This window comes from Rhopalosiphum padi, chromosome 4, assembly GCF_020882245.1.
Source record: "Rhopalosiphum padi isolate XX-2018 chromosome 4, ASM2088224v1, whole genome shotgun sequence".
Taxonomy (NCBI): Eukaryota; Metazoa; Arthropoda; class Insecta; order Hemiptera; family Aphididae; genus Rhopalosiphum; species Rhopalosiphum padi.
Window position 1 is genome coordinate 46,709,644 of NC_083600.1, and position 15,286 is coordinate 46,724,929.

The window sequence follows — 15,286 nt, forward strand, 5'->3', positions numbered from 1 at the left end:
TCTTTGTGACGTAACTAGTATGCAGCTGACAATATTTCAACGTATTTTTGCTTAAAGTGGAATTTCGTTTTAAGAAATGTATAATTTTAATTAAAGTTTTCATTTTAAATATTTCCAGTACGTCCGTAAAATTAGTAAATAGTAGGACGTAGCTGATAGAACTCTGAATTGAATCGTGACCAATATGATTCACAAACATTTGTAGTTGGTTTGAGTTCTGTAAATTTATAAAATTAATTCCAACAGTTAAAAGAGTGGCGGAGATTACTAAAAATTAATATTTACATACCCATTTAAATGCATTTATCGATGGCGCACATTTCATAATTTTTAATGCTGATTTAAAATGTAAAAAATGCGTCAAGACACAAGTGTTATAAACCGAGAATTGCAAAGTGTATGATTTATCACTATACTTTCCTTGAAAAATGTATTCTACCGAATACTAATACAACTGATTTTCACTAAACTAATGATTACAGTTTCTGTATTCCATTTGTACTTTTTGTTGTTACCTCGTAACATTTTAATATAAAATGAGTTCTACTCCGAATTGTTTTTGAAATAACTTTCAAGTGTATACTATAATAACAGTATCATAATACACTCGTCTAAGTGGATTACCTACCTAAATAATTAGCGATATACTCCTCATACTGAGTGCATATATTCAATTTTTTATGCATCAATTTTATTTACGTGAAAAGATATCAAAACTCTAATTAAATCAGACACGTCATACTCAAAAGTCCGAGAATAACAAAATATAATTATAAATATTATATATTATATATTATTACGAGTTATTATCGTTTTAACAAATTAATTCAATGCATATCACATATGTATACATCATTATACAACTACATAGCTGTAGTTAATAATATTGTTAACAATATTATAAATAAATTTATTTTCATTCTTTTCTACGCTTTGAAATTATTTTAAAATTATTATCTCTTATAATATTTTTGAGATTACACAGACATTAATCAATAATAATATGTTATTTCGAGGAATTTTTAAGTGGTCGACATCGAAATCAAATTGTATGTATGTCAGGTACCTAAATTTAAAGGACTTAATTTTATTTCCATTTCCATTTCGATTTTTAAGTCTGAAATTTGAATTAACGAGTTCGCTTAATGTGCACAAAACGCGTATGACAATCAACGATAACATAATAATTCGGTGAATAATATAATGGCGAGTAATGGGATAATGACAATTGATGTATATTTGCGCAATAATTTTGTACGGAGAGTGCGAACCGCGTGCTAAACATTGACCGTGTGGAAATAAAAAAATAAATACTGATAATGTTATGTTTTCCTAGTACTATTTAATCACGTGATTAATTATTAATATGGTTAAACAGTGATCGTATGTCTTGGCCATTTAATTTTGATAGTGCCGGAGTGCCGGAACAGCGAACCGTGTTAATCTGCAGTTTTTATCTATTTGTCCGGCGGGGGGGGGATTTATTTCTTGGAATGATCTCGCCGCATCATTTTGCAATTTCCAACATAACAATCTTATGTTTACGTATAATGTATCAGTGTGCAGCAGTCCCGTGGGAATGTAAAATAGGTAGGTACTTACTATTTTTATTACACATTCTTGCACGCTACCAAAAAAAAAAAAAAAAAAACGCATCTAATATAGCTCAATGATAACCAGATAACGTTGTTTGATGTTTAATAATAATATTATCGTTAGTATTATTGTACAATGTTGTCCGTATATTTTAAAGAAGGCGATTTAATTAAATCGGCCTAATACCGTCCATGAACGGAAATTATATTAGACTTGTGTTTGCAGTGTTTAATATTTTCATTGCAGATTATTTGAAATACAATATCATCAGTTAATATTTTTTGTGCCATATGCGGTGAACCCGTCACTCGTGTAATACCAGTGATACCTCCTCCTATTACATCCAATTACATATTATCTTATATAAATATAATCTCTGGCGGTCATTCATAATAATATAAATATTACAAGTGCCTAAGGTTTAAAAATTTCATGAGAAGTGGTATACCGACGACGATGGGATAAAATTACATTATTACAAGTTTATATGATTTTATAATATTATACACAAATTAAATATTATAAATAATAACGATAATTACATTCTGTATACAATATTTAGCCATTTCCTGTAGCAATAATAACTTATTTTCTTCAAGATATGTGAAACTCTATTTATTTTTTAAATTATTAATGAAATATCTTTTTTTTTTGAGAAAATGTTGAAATATCTAAATCAAAATTGAAATATGTTTATTTTATTGAATTATTTAACGTTGTGTATACTCATAGTACCTAACTTTACTACACTATAGATGGCAGGTCTATAATAATGGGTTTGGATGATAGGGTGGGGGGAACTAATTGAATACATTACCGATCTATATTAATTTATCAATGTTTTATCATTTTTTTTTAAATTTTCATAATAAAATAAATACTAAATTCAAGATTACGTCCAATTTTAAACTATTTTAAGGACTATTAACTTTAGTACTTATAGTATATAGGTACATATATATAATTCAGAAATAACCCCCACTCGTAATTTCAATTTATTAATATTTAAAAAAAAAAGCCATCTGCTTTACAATTTACAGTAAATAACATTAGTTCTCTTTATAAAAAAAAAAATAAAGGAGTTAGCATCACCTCAGGAAAACGCTTAAACGGCAAAAAACACCTAAATAATTGAATACACAGTCCTTAAGTAGGTTTACTTAAGACTCTAAAAATCAGAATTTGAATAATTGCATTACTATAGAAAAAAATGGGGGTGAGAATGCTAAGGTGAATCACACTGTAAATATGCTCCTCACGTTTCACCATAAAATATATAGGTATATTTTATAACTACCGACATTACTACTGACCCTCGGGGGTGCACTATGTGAAATGTATTTCCAGTGAAAATATCATATTAAATATTGCGCGCCACATCTCCACTCACCACTTCTTCTGCGAGTTCGATACGACGTCGATAGTTAGATTCTGATTATGGTTATTCAAATTCCTCAACTCTATGCGGCCGGATGTCAAGTATTTTTTTTCCGGAGAAATAATTCCAAAAATGTTACGTGAAAAAAAAATGTGACGACTACTAACCGATGACAACAATATATATTATTATTGTATTGTGGTTAAAACTTTTCATTATTTTTTTTTTTTTGTTTGTATTTTGGACAACAGAGAATTCCGTAATAAAAAATAACAACCATCGACGCGTGTGGTGGATCCGGTTTTTATTATGTGTATGATTTTTCAATTTTAGTCGTTTTCACATAAGCAAATAAATTGTTGATAATATCTATCGTACGTGTGGGTAGGTAATAGTATACCGAATATCATTATAAAATATTTGACACGATGCTATCACAGTGTTAAAATAAACGTAAAATATACATCGCCTTAAAATCTACGTCATGCGTTAAATTAGGTTGAAACTTCAAAATATGTTAAATATTTATGTAAACTAATTTTTGGTCGATATTTTTATTAATATATTAATCTAAAAGTTCTCTACAATCTATAGATTTAACTGATTTAAGAAGCTCCGAGTCCGATGCAGATTAATTGCAATCAAAACGTTTAAATTTAATATTTTTTTTTTTAATTCAATTAATTTGCACAATGAAAATTAAAAATTATAGTTATTATTGTGTAGCTAAGTATACAATGTACCTAAACAGCATAATATAATACCAACATTTTACTATACATCACCTTTTATTTTTATTAATTTAATTTTATAATATATATAAACCTTTAAATATACCTACCTAGTTGATTTCGCAGTAAAAACAATAAGTATAATATTTAATCGACATACAAAATTTTTTTGGTTCATTAAAATAATCAAACTTTTAATGATTACAAAAAAAGTTTTTAATTATTGTGCAACTTTTAAAAACAATATTAGTTAGAATACAATAATATAAAATAAATGCGTTTAATTAATTATACACGTTTAATAAAATACAAATATTAATTATTTTATTTCTAGCAATTAAAGATAAAAATAAACTTTTTCGAAAAAAATCCAATTTGTAATGTGTTCCGTCTAAAAATTGAAAATAAACTTTAAATGTATTATTTAATGCGTTAATATGACTAGTGAAAATAAAAATTATGTTAACAATTACTTTTCAAATGTGTTTTGATAATAATAAGATACTATGAGAAAACTTTTTACTATTTGTTGGAATTAAATTTTTCGTCGTCCGCGGAAATGATTACATTATCATTTATAAAGTGCTAAAGCTTAAACTTAATACAGAAAATACGTGGAGATTAAAATATTTACTTTTAAAGTGCGAGTCTATATGCATTAGTATAATATATGCATTAGGATTCTCGTTTTTGTTGATTGATATGTTTAGCCGTGGAATTAAGCAAATGATGTATGGTGAACAGTATGGATTATCAAACGGTAAACAACGATCACGTAGTATGCGATGGGCTGAACTAGGTAAAAAAATAACATAAAAAAATACACAAGATTAAGGCAAATAATCTAATACGTACATGATGAAATTATAAATGAACGAACGAGCTAGAATTCGGGAAATGATGGTAATGGTAATACGAAAATTAGATACTAATAATATAATTTCATGATGTTCGGGGGGGGGGAGGGGGTCATAATATACGTGATGACATGGTAATCAGACCTACTACGCCATAAAAAAAAAAACATAGAAATAGTTCGTCTACAAATTTTGAATTATTTTTTTTCATCAGCATAGGAAATTTAAAAGCTCCTATAATTATCAATCAATTTGATAATAACGATTTTTATAAATCTACGTGAATCATATAGGCAAGTCATAACATAATATTATATATGTATATTGCTTAAAGCTAATGATTTCGTGATAATAGAGGTAGGTTCTACATTCAATGAAACACTTAAAATTATATTTACGCCACTAGACAATTCAGATATAGTATAATATGTTGTATGTATTTAAATTATTTAATACGTGAAAGACGAATGCGATTTGAATTAATGACGATTGGCGATAGGTACTATAATTATATACGCGGAGTGAAATATTTTGTAAATTAAATTATAAATGTTTATGTTAATACTCTATAATATTATACGTAGGTATATTAAATTTTCTCGCAGATTACATTTGAGTGGTTGTGTAAAGTGGATATATATATATTATATAATATATATAGTATGTATAAGACGCATATAAATAGCATGTATAAGGTGTATACAAATAAAAATAGGTGGCACATTCTTAGGAATTTAATAATGAAAAAAAAATTAGATCATTAATTACACTGTATAAAATTATGGGCATAATCGAATTAGCAAATACGAAAACCGAGAAGCCGAAAAATTAACCGAAGTCCGGTGACATAAAAAATACGAACATTTATAAAATATTAACTATGAATAGGTATATATATGTATATGACATTGGCCAACGCAAAACGGGAAATAAAAACTTTACAAGTAGTGAGTAAAAAATGCGATGACAAGTAAATGAAATAAGAGAAAAGTAATTAATAATTTAACGCGTTAATGGTAAAATTTATCTTTTCGAAAATTAAATCTACAGGAAGTCGAGAATCATATTTTTATTGCATTTGTATATTTTATTATGCATTAACATTTTTTTTTTTCAAGCGAAAACTTTAAGCAATTAAGATAAATACTTTTTGGGGTGCTTGTGATTTTTTAGTAATTATAAACAGCGTTTGTAATAAAATACATAAACTTAACCTTATATATTATTCCTCGTTTCTGTGCACAGTTTTATTATATTATTATTGGGGTTATCGTATCTAATTATAGTTACCGTATCTACACTGTACGTATATGTACATCAAACTATTCAAACTATGCAACGTTAATAATATATATTATACAACTTTTAATCGAACTATATCCACAGCGGAACGAAAGTATATAATTTATATGCATTGTATTATACTAATCAATCGAGTTTAGTAGTCTTTGATTAAAATATTAAAATAATAGGTGTGTCGTAATAGTGAGGGCGGTTAGCTGTTTTCAACAAATCGTCACCGGAAAATCAACGGGCCATTGCACCACACCCCTTTGAAAAACATTTATAATTTCTTTTTTCCCACGTAGCCACGTAGGTATAATATTATACAAAAACACAATATATTTAACATATTACACTGAATATTTATTTGTCAATCGAACATACATATGTGTGAAGTATACGCTTTGGTTGAAAACCACTACATTATTATTTTGAAAAAAGGTGAGAAGGAAATATTTTTATTGACATTTAGCGTAATAAATTTATTAAAATAATTGAAAATTATAAATTTCCATAAATAAATTAAAATTAGTAGAAATATTTTAAAACTATATTATTTATAGAAAACTGATGAAAATTTCAAGTATCTAAGTCTATTTGTTGTCGAGTGACATAAAAAAAACAAAATTTATTTTGTTGAAAACTGGATTTATGTGAAAATTATAAATTCCCATTTATTTTTATTTTTTCCCTTTTTTTTTTTTTAGATAAAAGCTGTATTTTGCTTTTTATTTCTTTAAATATAAACTAAATTTATTTTTATCCAAAACCACCTTTAAAGTTGATATTTGGTCAAAATTTCAAGTGTACATTTTTTAATCACAACAAAATATCAAAAATCGTTTGAGAAGAAATATTTATTTTACGAATGAATATGCAATGTAAGGAAAAACGTAAAAAAACCCTGTATTTAATACTCAAATCTTATAGAGTTAAGAATACTATCCTTTGTGTATTTTTACTACGAAATATTTTGAACATTTTCGAGATTTTCGAAATTTTATGAAATTCTAAATTTAGATACTGATCAAAAAATTTCGGGAAAATATATTTTTGATACTTTTTAATCACTAAATTGACAACTTACAAGGAACCTAGAATTAAGTTTTAAAGCATCTTTACCCACGAGTATTATAAAAAATCTAACAAAAAAATAGTAAATTTTAAATGTCTAAAAATAGTTTAAAAAGACTCAAAATCTTTTGAAAGTTTTATTATTTATAGAAAAAGATCATAATATAGAGACCTGGTGAGAATTTCAAGTACGTATCTATGGTTATTCATTTCCGAGTAATACCAAAAAAATAAAATTGATTTTGTTGAAAACTGGATTTTGTGAAAAACCCTATTTACTTATATTTTTTCCCAAGCTATTTTAAAAAATCCTGTGAATTTTTTTGTTTTTACGACCTTAAGTACAAACTAGATATATTTTCTGTACGAAACACACAAACGCACAAAACACAAATCATTTTAAAATTAATACATTCATTGCTTTTCTCAGAATCTAAAGCACTCAACAGAAACTTAAGGAGTGCAGAATTTTTGTCACATATGTATCGACACTGTAGGGAAGTGTTATAATATGCCAAACTTTGAATACAATTAATTCCGAATTAACCAAAAGCAGAGTTTATTATGATGAAACTGTGCATAATAATATGTGTACCTATATGGCTATATGAGACTACTTATTTGAATATATATATATATTATATATTTAGATAATAATCACTCATAAGTCATAAAATATACAATTTTTGGTACATTAATGTATAATAATGTATTAGCCAATAAGGCACAAAGTATTCAATTGTACACTGCAGTCTTATGATTCGAAAATATATTTGAAATAAACTAGGTTGTAAATTTAAGTATTACTATAAAAAGATCCACTAAAATTAATCTTTGTATTTGATGCACACCAAAAAAAGAGATTGTATTTAATTTTGACAGCATTCACAAACAAACGTTTTATTAAAAAAAAACGTTTTTCTATTTATTTAGTTTTTCTAATGAATAAAATGTTTATGGATTCTAAAAAAAAAAAAATCCAAGCAAAAAATGTCTTAAAACAACATACAACGGATATATTACAACGTAATATAATAAAATAAATGATGGTCAATATAAAAATATAATTTTTTTTTTTGTATATATATAAAATAATAGCTAAGCAATGTAAATACCAAACTTAAATTTCTAATTTAATAATAATAATAATAATATATTACGCCCATAAGTAAAAACAAAATCTGGATGATGTTGACGATCACCTAAGGGCTATAAAAACGTACACATATTAAGACATTTTTGAAATGATCAAGCCCCTACTGTGTTTGAAATTTTTATAATTACTATCTATAAATGATATCCCGTGAGAATTTACCCATTGTGCCATTGTGATATCTCCTGAAATAATGGAGATATTATAATTTTATTTTATTTTATTTTTTTGAAACACAGGGATAAGGACTACAAGTATTTAATATTTTGGTAAAATAAGTAATTAAAAACATAATTTTGTAGCTTATTTTTCTGAAAATGTTTACGTTTCAACATTAATCTCATCGTTATTAATATTGTTTCTAGTTTTGAGAAAAATTGTGAATTATTTAATACCATATAAGTGTCAGTGTTGTCAAATATTATGTGGTTCACGAGCTCGTGCCCAATGCCCATATAATAATACAAAAATAATTCTCAAAACTAAAAAAAAAATATATTAAAAATCACGAAGCTAATGAAAATAAAATGTTGAAACATAAAAATGTTCAAAAACATAAACTCTACAAAATGGTTATCTTCAATTTTTTTAAATCATTAAATAAAAAATTATTTTTTTTTACTTTTTTACCTAAACATTAAATTAAATTAAAACATGAAATATTTGTAGTCTGTATCCTTGTGAGTTTTAAAAAAAAAAAAACATAATTATGATATCTCCATATTATTTTATAGGATATATAGCAATGGGTAAATTCTCACGGGACACCTTGTAAAATAACTAATAAGCATACATTTGTCGTCTAAAGTTATTACTATTATTTTAAATTGTATTAAGGAACAATTGCATCTATCGATCAATTGTTTGTAAAAAAATATTTCAAAATCGTTAGTTATAGATGATTACATTTTGATCACGTGACATCGAATCCAGTAGTTAAAATACACGCCTAATATATTATACTGTTTAATATAATAATATCACAGGTATTATATTCAAACAGAAAAACAACGAACCCTTTTGTAAAGTCGACATTATTTTTCTGCCGAGTAAGCGAATCCCGAACGTCCAAACTGCATTAAAATACCTACGTCAAATAAATCGACTGATGAGTCCGCATTATATATATAATATAAACGAAGACCTCCTGGGAAATAGTTAAAATTATTCCTTGGCCTTCAAACATTATATGAACCGCCAATGATATAGTGATATATATATATATATATATATATATATATATATATGTCTCGCTTTAGACGTCTTATATTTATCAACCTAGTTTTTCATTATGGCATTCTTAAACGTGAATGAAGTAAAGTCAGTGGTCGACAAGAAAAACGCGGAATAGATGTTATTGCTGTGTCAGTGTCATCATTGACGTACATATTTTTTCGTGTGTATATACTCAAGCCACATTGGCGCTATACATAATTGGTAGAAATTACAAAGGAAACAGTAGATAAATATCAGATAGCAATTCACGGTCCTAGTTCATTATAGGGCGATAGGGTGAAATTAATTATGAACCACTATCACTCGTGCATTAATTCTAGTTGCCACTTAATTTTTAATATTAACCTTTCAGTCATTAAATTTACAGTCGAATATAATGACTATAAATAACTAAAAATAAGGTGAAGTAAGGATTTTTTTTAAGCTCCCGTCGCGTGTCGTACAAGACAGCTATTGAATATACTTAAAAAAAATAACTGTTCGTCAACCGCTCTAAATACCATAAATCATGCAAAAACACGCACTTTGAAATAACTGCGTATGTAAAATTGTGTTTTTTTCATATATAATTTTAAAATAAACAGCTGAGTCTCGATAACTAAAATTTCAAGGGGGATTAAAATGAATTCAACTTATGTATTCTTAGAATTATGTATTACTCCATTACTCGATTTTCTTTTTTAAATAACAACAAATTCTAGTTATAGATATTATTATAAATTTAATAACTACGTATTATAATCAAAAGATTATATTTTAAACTCATAAGTTAAATATTTTAAAATTTAAAATAGGAGTTTGACTTTTAGGTTGATGAAAATAAAATCTTCGATATCTTCTAAATACTTATAAATTATCTGATCTGAACTTCAGTTTTTATCTAATGAACATCTATACATTGTTGAGTAGACGTGCATTTTATCCTTCTCAAATCTTATACTAATATTTTAAGTACTTTCTCAATTTATCTTATATACTATCTATATTTTATATACTTTAAATAAAAATAAAAATTGTGTAAAATGATCTACAAAATTAATGTAAAATATAAAAATGGTTAAAAACAATAGATTTAGTGGTCTCTTATAACAAACAAAAAAATTAAAAGTATTTAAAAGCATCTACACATATTTTTTAAAGTATCAGAATTGTATTCGAATATTTTTTTTCTTATTCTTTTACGTCTGAGTCAAAATCGAGGAATCTGTTAAACTCCATTTACTTAATCATTATCAATTTATATTCCACTAAAATACTTTCCAAAGGTAGACAGTAGACCTTAGGTAAAGAACTAAAGACCTTCCAGTTCAAATTTAAAATTAACTTCAATATAACATCCCAATCGTTACTCATAATCATTACCTTTTTAATAAGTATTTTGAATTTCCTTTTCCTTAAATCAAATTCCAGATTTAATAAAACAATTAACAATTATTGTATTTTCTTGAAAATTACGCCATTCTCTATCTTACACAACATAGCTTGTAATAATAATTAATCAAAACAGGACTATGTTCGTCAATATTATAAATAATTTTGTGCATGACTTGTTATTACGATATAACATTTTATAATATTATAATTTTATATTTTGTTTTCACATTTATAGCTTGAACAACATATAAAAACGTTGTTATACATTTTTAAATATTAGATATAAAAAAAAAAATTAATGAATTTCCAATTACAAAATAATGAACTAATTTTCACGAATTTTATAAATGTTGTCAAATTTCTATCAAAAAACGTTTATAAAAAAATATTGTGACTTTTGATATTGAGAAATAAACAACTTATAAAGAGCTTTATATTAAATTGTCGAACATTTTTACACTAAAAATAATTTTTAATCAACGATTAACGTAAATAAAAATACATTATTGTAAAATCAATAAATTCATCGTTTAGCTCAGAATCTAAAAGTACCAAAAATAAAATAAGTTTAAATACAATATTTGAAAAATATTCAAGTAATTATATTAAGCATGTTAAAATCACATAATTATTATAATAACCAACAATAACGTGCAAAATGCATTTAACATTTGACAAAACTCAATATTATTTTTTTGACGAATTAGAAATAAAAATAAATAACTCGAGAAGTTGAGAATTTGTACACTATTAAATTTAACATTAGCAGTTCTGATAACATATATGTGGATAGTACTGTAGTACCCATAGAAGCTCGTCGAAAATATAACATAACTTTGTCAAGCATAAAATTATAAGCGTAACATAATTAATATAATATTTGTAGGTACATGTAAAGAGTATACACAGATCCTTTTGACGTATTATGGTGGTCTGGAGAACGATTCTCAGACTTAACGCACTCGAGCATAATATTATAATACTACATATAGGTATACAGTATAGCTGTACGACAATGATACACACGATGTTATTATGTTATATGGCTCATAATAATAGTATGCGACGCTGTTTGCAAGAACGGATTACTTTAGTATATATATTGTAATCGACAGTTGCAGCTGTCGAGGTAACACGAACAATATTTCCGATCGTTATTATACGTACAATATCGTTGCATTGCAGTGTATCGTGTATATCGCAGGATTGCTATCTGACGACTTGTGGGATAAAGCCTTTTTTTGACATGGTCGGAAAAAAAACGAATCGGTCCGACATCGACTGTGGACCGTTTTGAGACCTAGCTGTAATAGATAATGCATGATATATAGTAAATTTAATTTATACATATTATAAAAGCTTACTTTTTTATAGTCAATGGAAATACCTATACCTATACATTGTATTCAAACTGCGAGGCGCCTTTTTATTTAAAAATAAATTACACCTGCCGTACGATGTTATGAGACCAAATCTCTCCAGTATAATGTATATAATATGAGTTTTTTTTAACATTTTTTCGATTCGATGCGAGAAGGGCTAATGTCAAGTTTGGACGAATTTTGAGATTATTTGACCAATATCTATTATACCTGACTGTTTGATTATGTTACTTGTGTTGGAACGGCAAGTATATCTGATGTAATATACATATTATATTATATACCGATATTTATACAGAAATTACCTAATCGACAGAAGTATGTTTTAGGATATTATTATATTACTCGCATATTATTACGAGCCCGTCATCTCGACGTTGCGAGCAACGCATTATCTGTAGTTCCGACGTTGACTAAAATCAATCATTGAATTTTATAAATATATAAATGTTTTTAACATTATGTGCAACTGAATATTATTATTTTATTTTCATAATAATAATAAAAATTAATGTTTATTTTATATTTCAGTTTTTGGCCATTGTCAGCTATTAATAATATTTATTACCCACTATCAAGAAAAACAATTTAAAAAAAAATACACTTTTTTATTTTGGAAATTACCTATAGATGTTGAAACATCTAAAATTAAAATTGAAAAATTGAAAAATAAAGTTAGCAAATTTCCAAAACTCTAATGTAAACCCCATAACTGATATATATTTTTTTTCTTGATCGGCCTTTAAAATTAAATTTCCCAGTAATTTTCTTTCTTCATATCGGGCATTCCCCAAGCAACAGCATTTTAATCTAATCACCGATTAAGCCCATTAAAATCTACATATATTAGATTCTAGTATATAGAGATTAAATGTATCTATATACAACATGAAAAAGTATATTTTATTCTAGTTTCGTTCAAAAATAGAATTAATGTACATCTGAACAAAATTTAATTTCAACGAACTTAATTTGTACAAATATTAACTCGATTGCGTTATACGTAACTTTGCACATCGAACAATAGTTACTTTAAGAGTTTTCAAGTTACTTTAATTACTTTAAAAGGTATTTTATAAATGAACTTGCCCATTACATATTATATCGTTTAAACTAGTTATGATCGCAATCTCGTACCATCGCCATCATAATAATTCATATTAGTACGGCATAACGCGGCATAATAACGCATACGTATAATATATAATTCGAATAAGCTTTGATCCTCAGTACAGAAATCATATTACTTCGTGTATTTCCTCTCGAAACAAATATGTATAGTTTATGTTTGAAAAAATAATTTTCTCGAACGTTTTATAAGACACTTACTTACAATACGACATCATATCGTATTAATATAATTCCCCTCCCCCCTATATATCCTTTTAGGCGTATTTGACACGACGTATATATGTAGTCACAACGAGCGATGTGCGCAATAACCTCCCGACGACGTGTACGTCATTATAATAATATATTAATATTATATAGGTACATTCGTCGCGGCCGTTATGTATCGTGTCGCGGGAGCGCGATGTGTGCGACCGTCTCGTAAGATAAAAGAATCAATAATAACCCCAAATAAGCGTTGTTCGGAAGGAAACCGTGAGGGTTTAAAGAAACGCTCGCGACGGGTATGCGTACACGGGCGACTTAAGTGCACAAGACAGTATGTGGGATATTGTTTGTGGACGAAGAGCAAATATATATACGACGTTTGTTCTGAACGCCGTTACACGCCGAATGGCGCGCGAGATAGCGTGTATATACGGTATACCTATATATATATATATAGGATATAATGTACGTATATATTGTCTAGCCGGGGGGACAATGATTGATAATGACAAAGCGCAACGGAATTTCTTCGACGGAGGGTTGCGTGGAGTGTATAATAATAATAATATAAACACATAACATTATAGGAAGTACGCGTGGCATATTATTATAATGTTATATATATATATATACCGTTTGCATAGTATTATATATACACACTACACAGTTATAATATAATATCGTGATAAGCCGTGGCGGTGAGATGCATACCTATATATATATGTATGTATATACTTCATCCAATACAATTACATAATTGTGTTGCTGAGTTTGTGTCATGAATATACAGGTACACAATAATAATATGTCCGCTCGGATATATACGTCGGTATGAGATGTATAGACGCGACCACGCGAAACGTGTATAGTATACCTACCTATCCTCCGCCGGTGTGACGAAACAATATAATTTGTCCTTGTTTTCTACGTCTACCCCGCGAGTTGCAGGTGATGATATCGTCGTGCTGCTGCTGATGCTGCTCCGACAACGACGACGATATGACGTGATGAATTCAACCCCAAATCTGATTAATATTGAGTTCTGCGCTATACACGCGCGCACTTGTATCAATGAGGCTGTGACAGCGTGCGATGACTATTGCGGTCCGATATAGGCGCACGAAGCGTTTACAAATGCGTATTTCATGCGATAATCGTATATTATCGTCTCGCGGGGACGGGACAACACCGTAAAACGCGACACACAGACGTCGCTTATTATTCGTTTTATCGACCATCGGCGGAGCTTGATAAATTTAGTTGGGGAGGGGAGGGGCTCAAGCCTCATTACTTAATGAAAATAATAATTAACAACTACCTATTTAGTTAGAAATAATCTCGTTTATGTAACAAAAAAAAAAAAAAAAACAGCCGACGTTCAGCGTGTGTCAGCTAAACAAATTCCAATACAAATATGAAAAAAAAAACTAAAATGTATTAATGTATTGCAAAATATTGAAATATTTCTACAAATAGAAAAATGAACAGTAAAATAAAAAAACTAATGTACAAGAAATAAATTTAACTGTTCTATTAAATAATATTTTAAAATTTTAGGTTAAAAAAAAATTAGTGTTGTTATACCCGTTAAATAGTATATTTGTGAATAATTATACAAAACTGTGTAGGTACATAACAAAGGTACACATTTGAGAGGTAATCTGAAACTTAGGAGGACTTAGCCACTAAAGCCTCTCCATAGCTCTGCCTATATGTTATCGACAAGAGTACAATATAATATATAATATAGATATGTAATAGATAATACGCTTGTTAAACTATAGGATAGGTCAGGTATCAATGTTTCGGCTTCCGGTAATAGGTCTTCACAACTCGACAATTAAAATTTATAATCTGCATATATTTGCAACGTCGCTGCATTA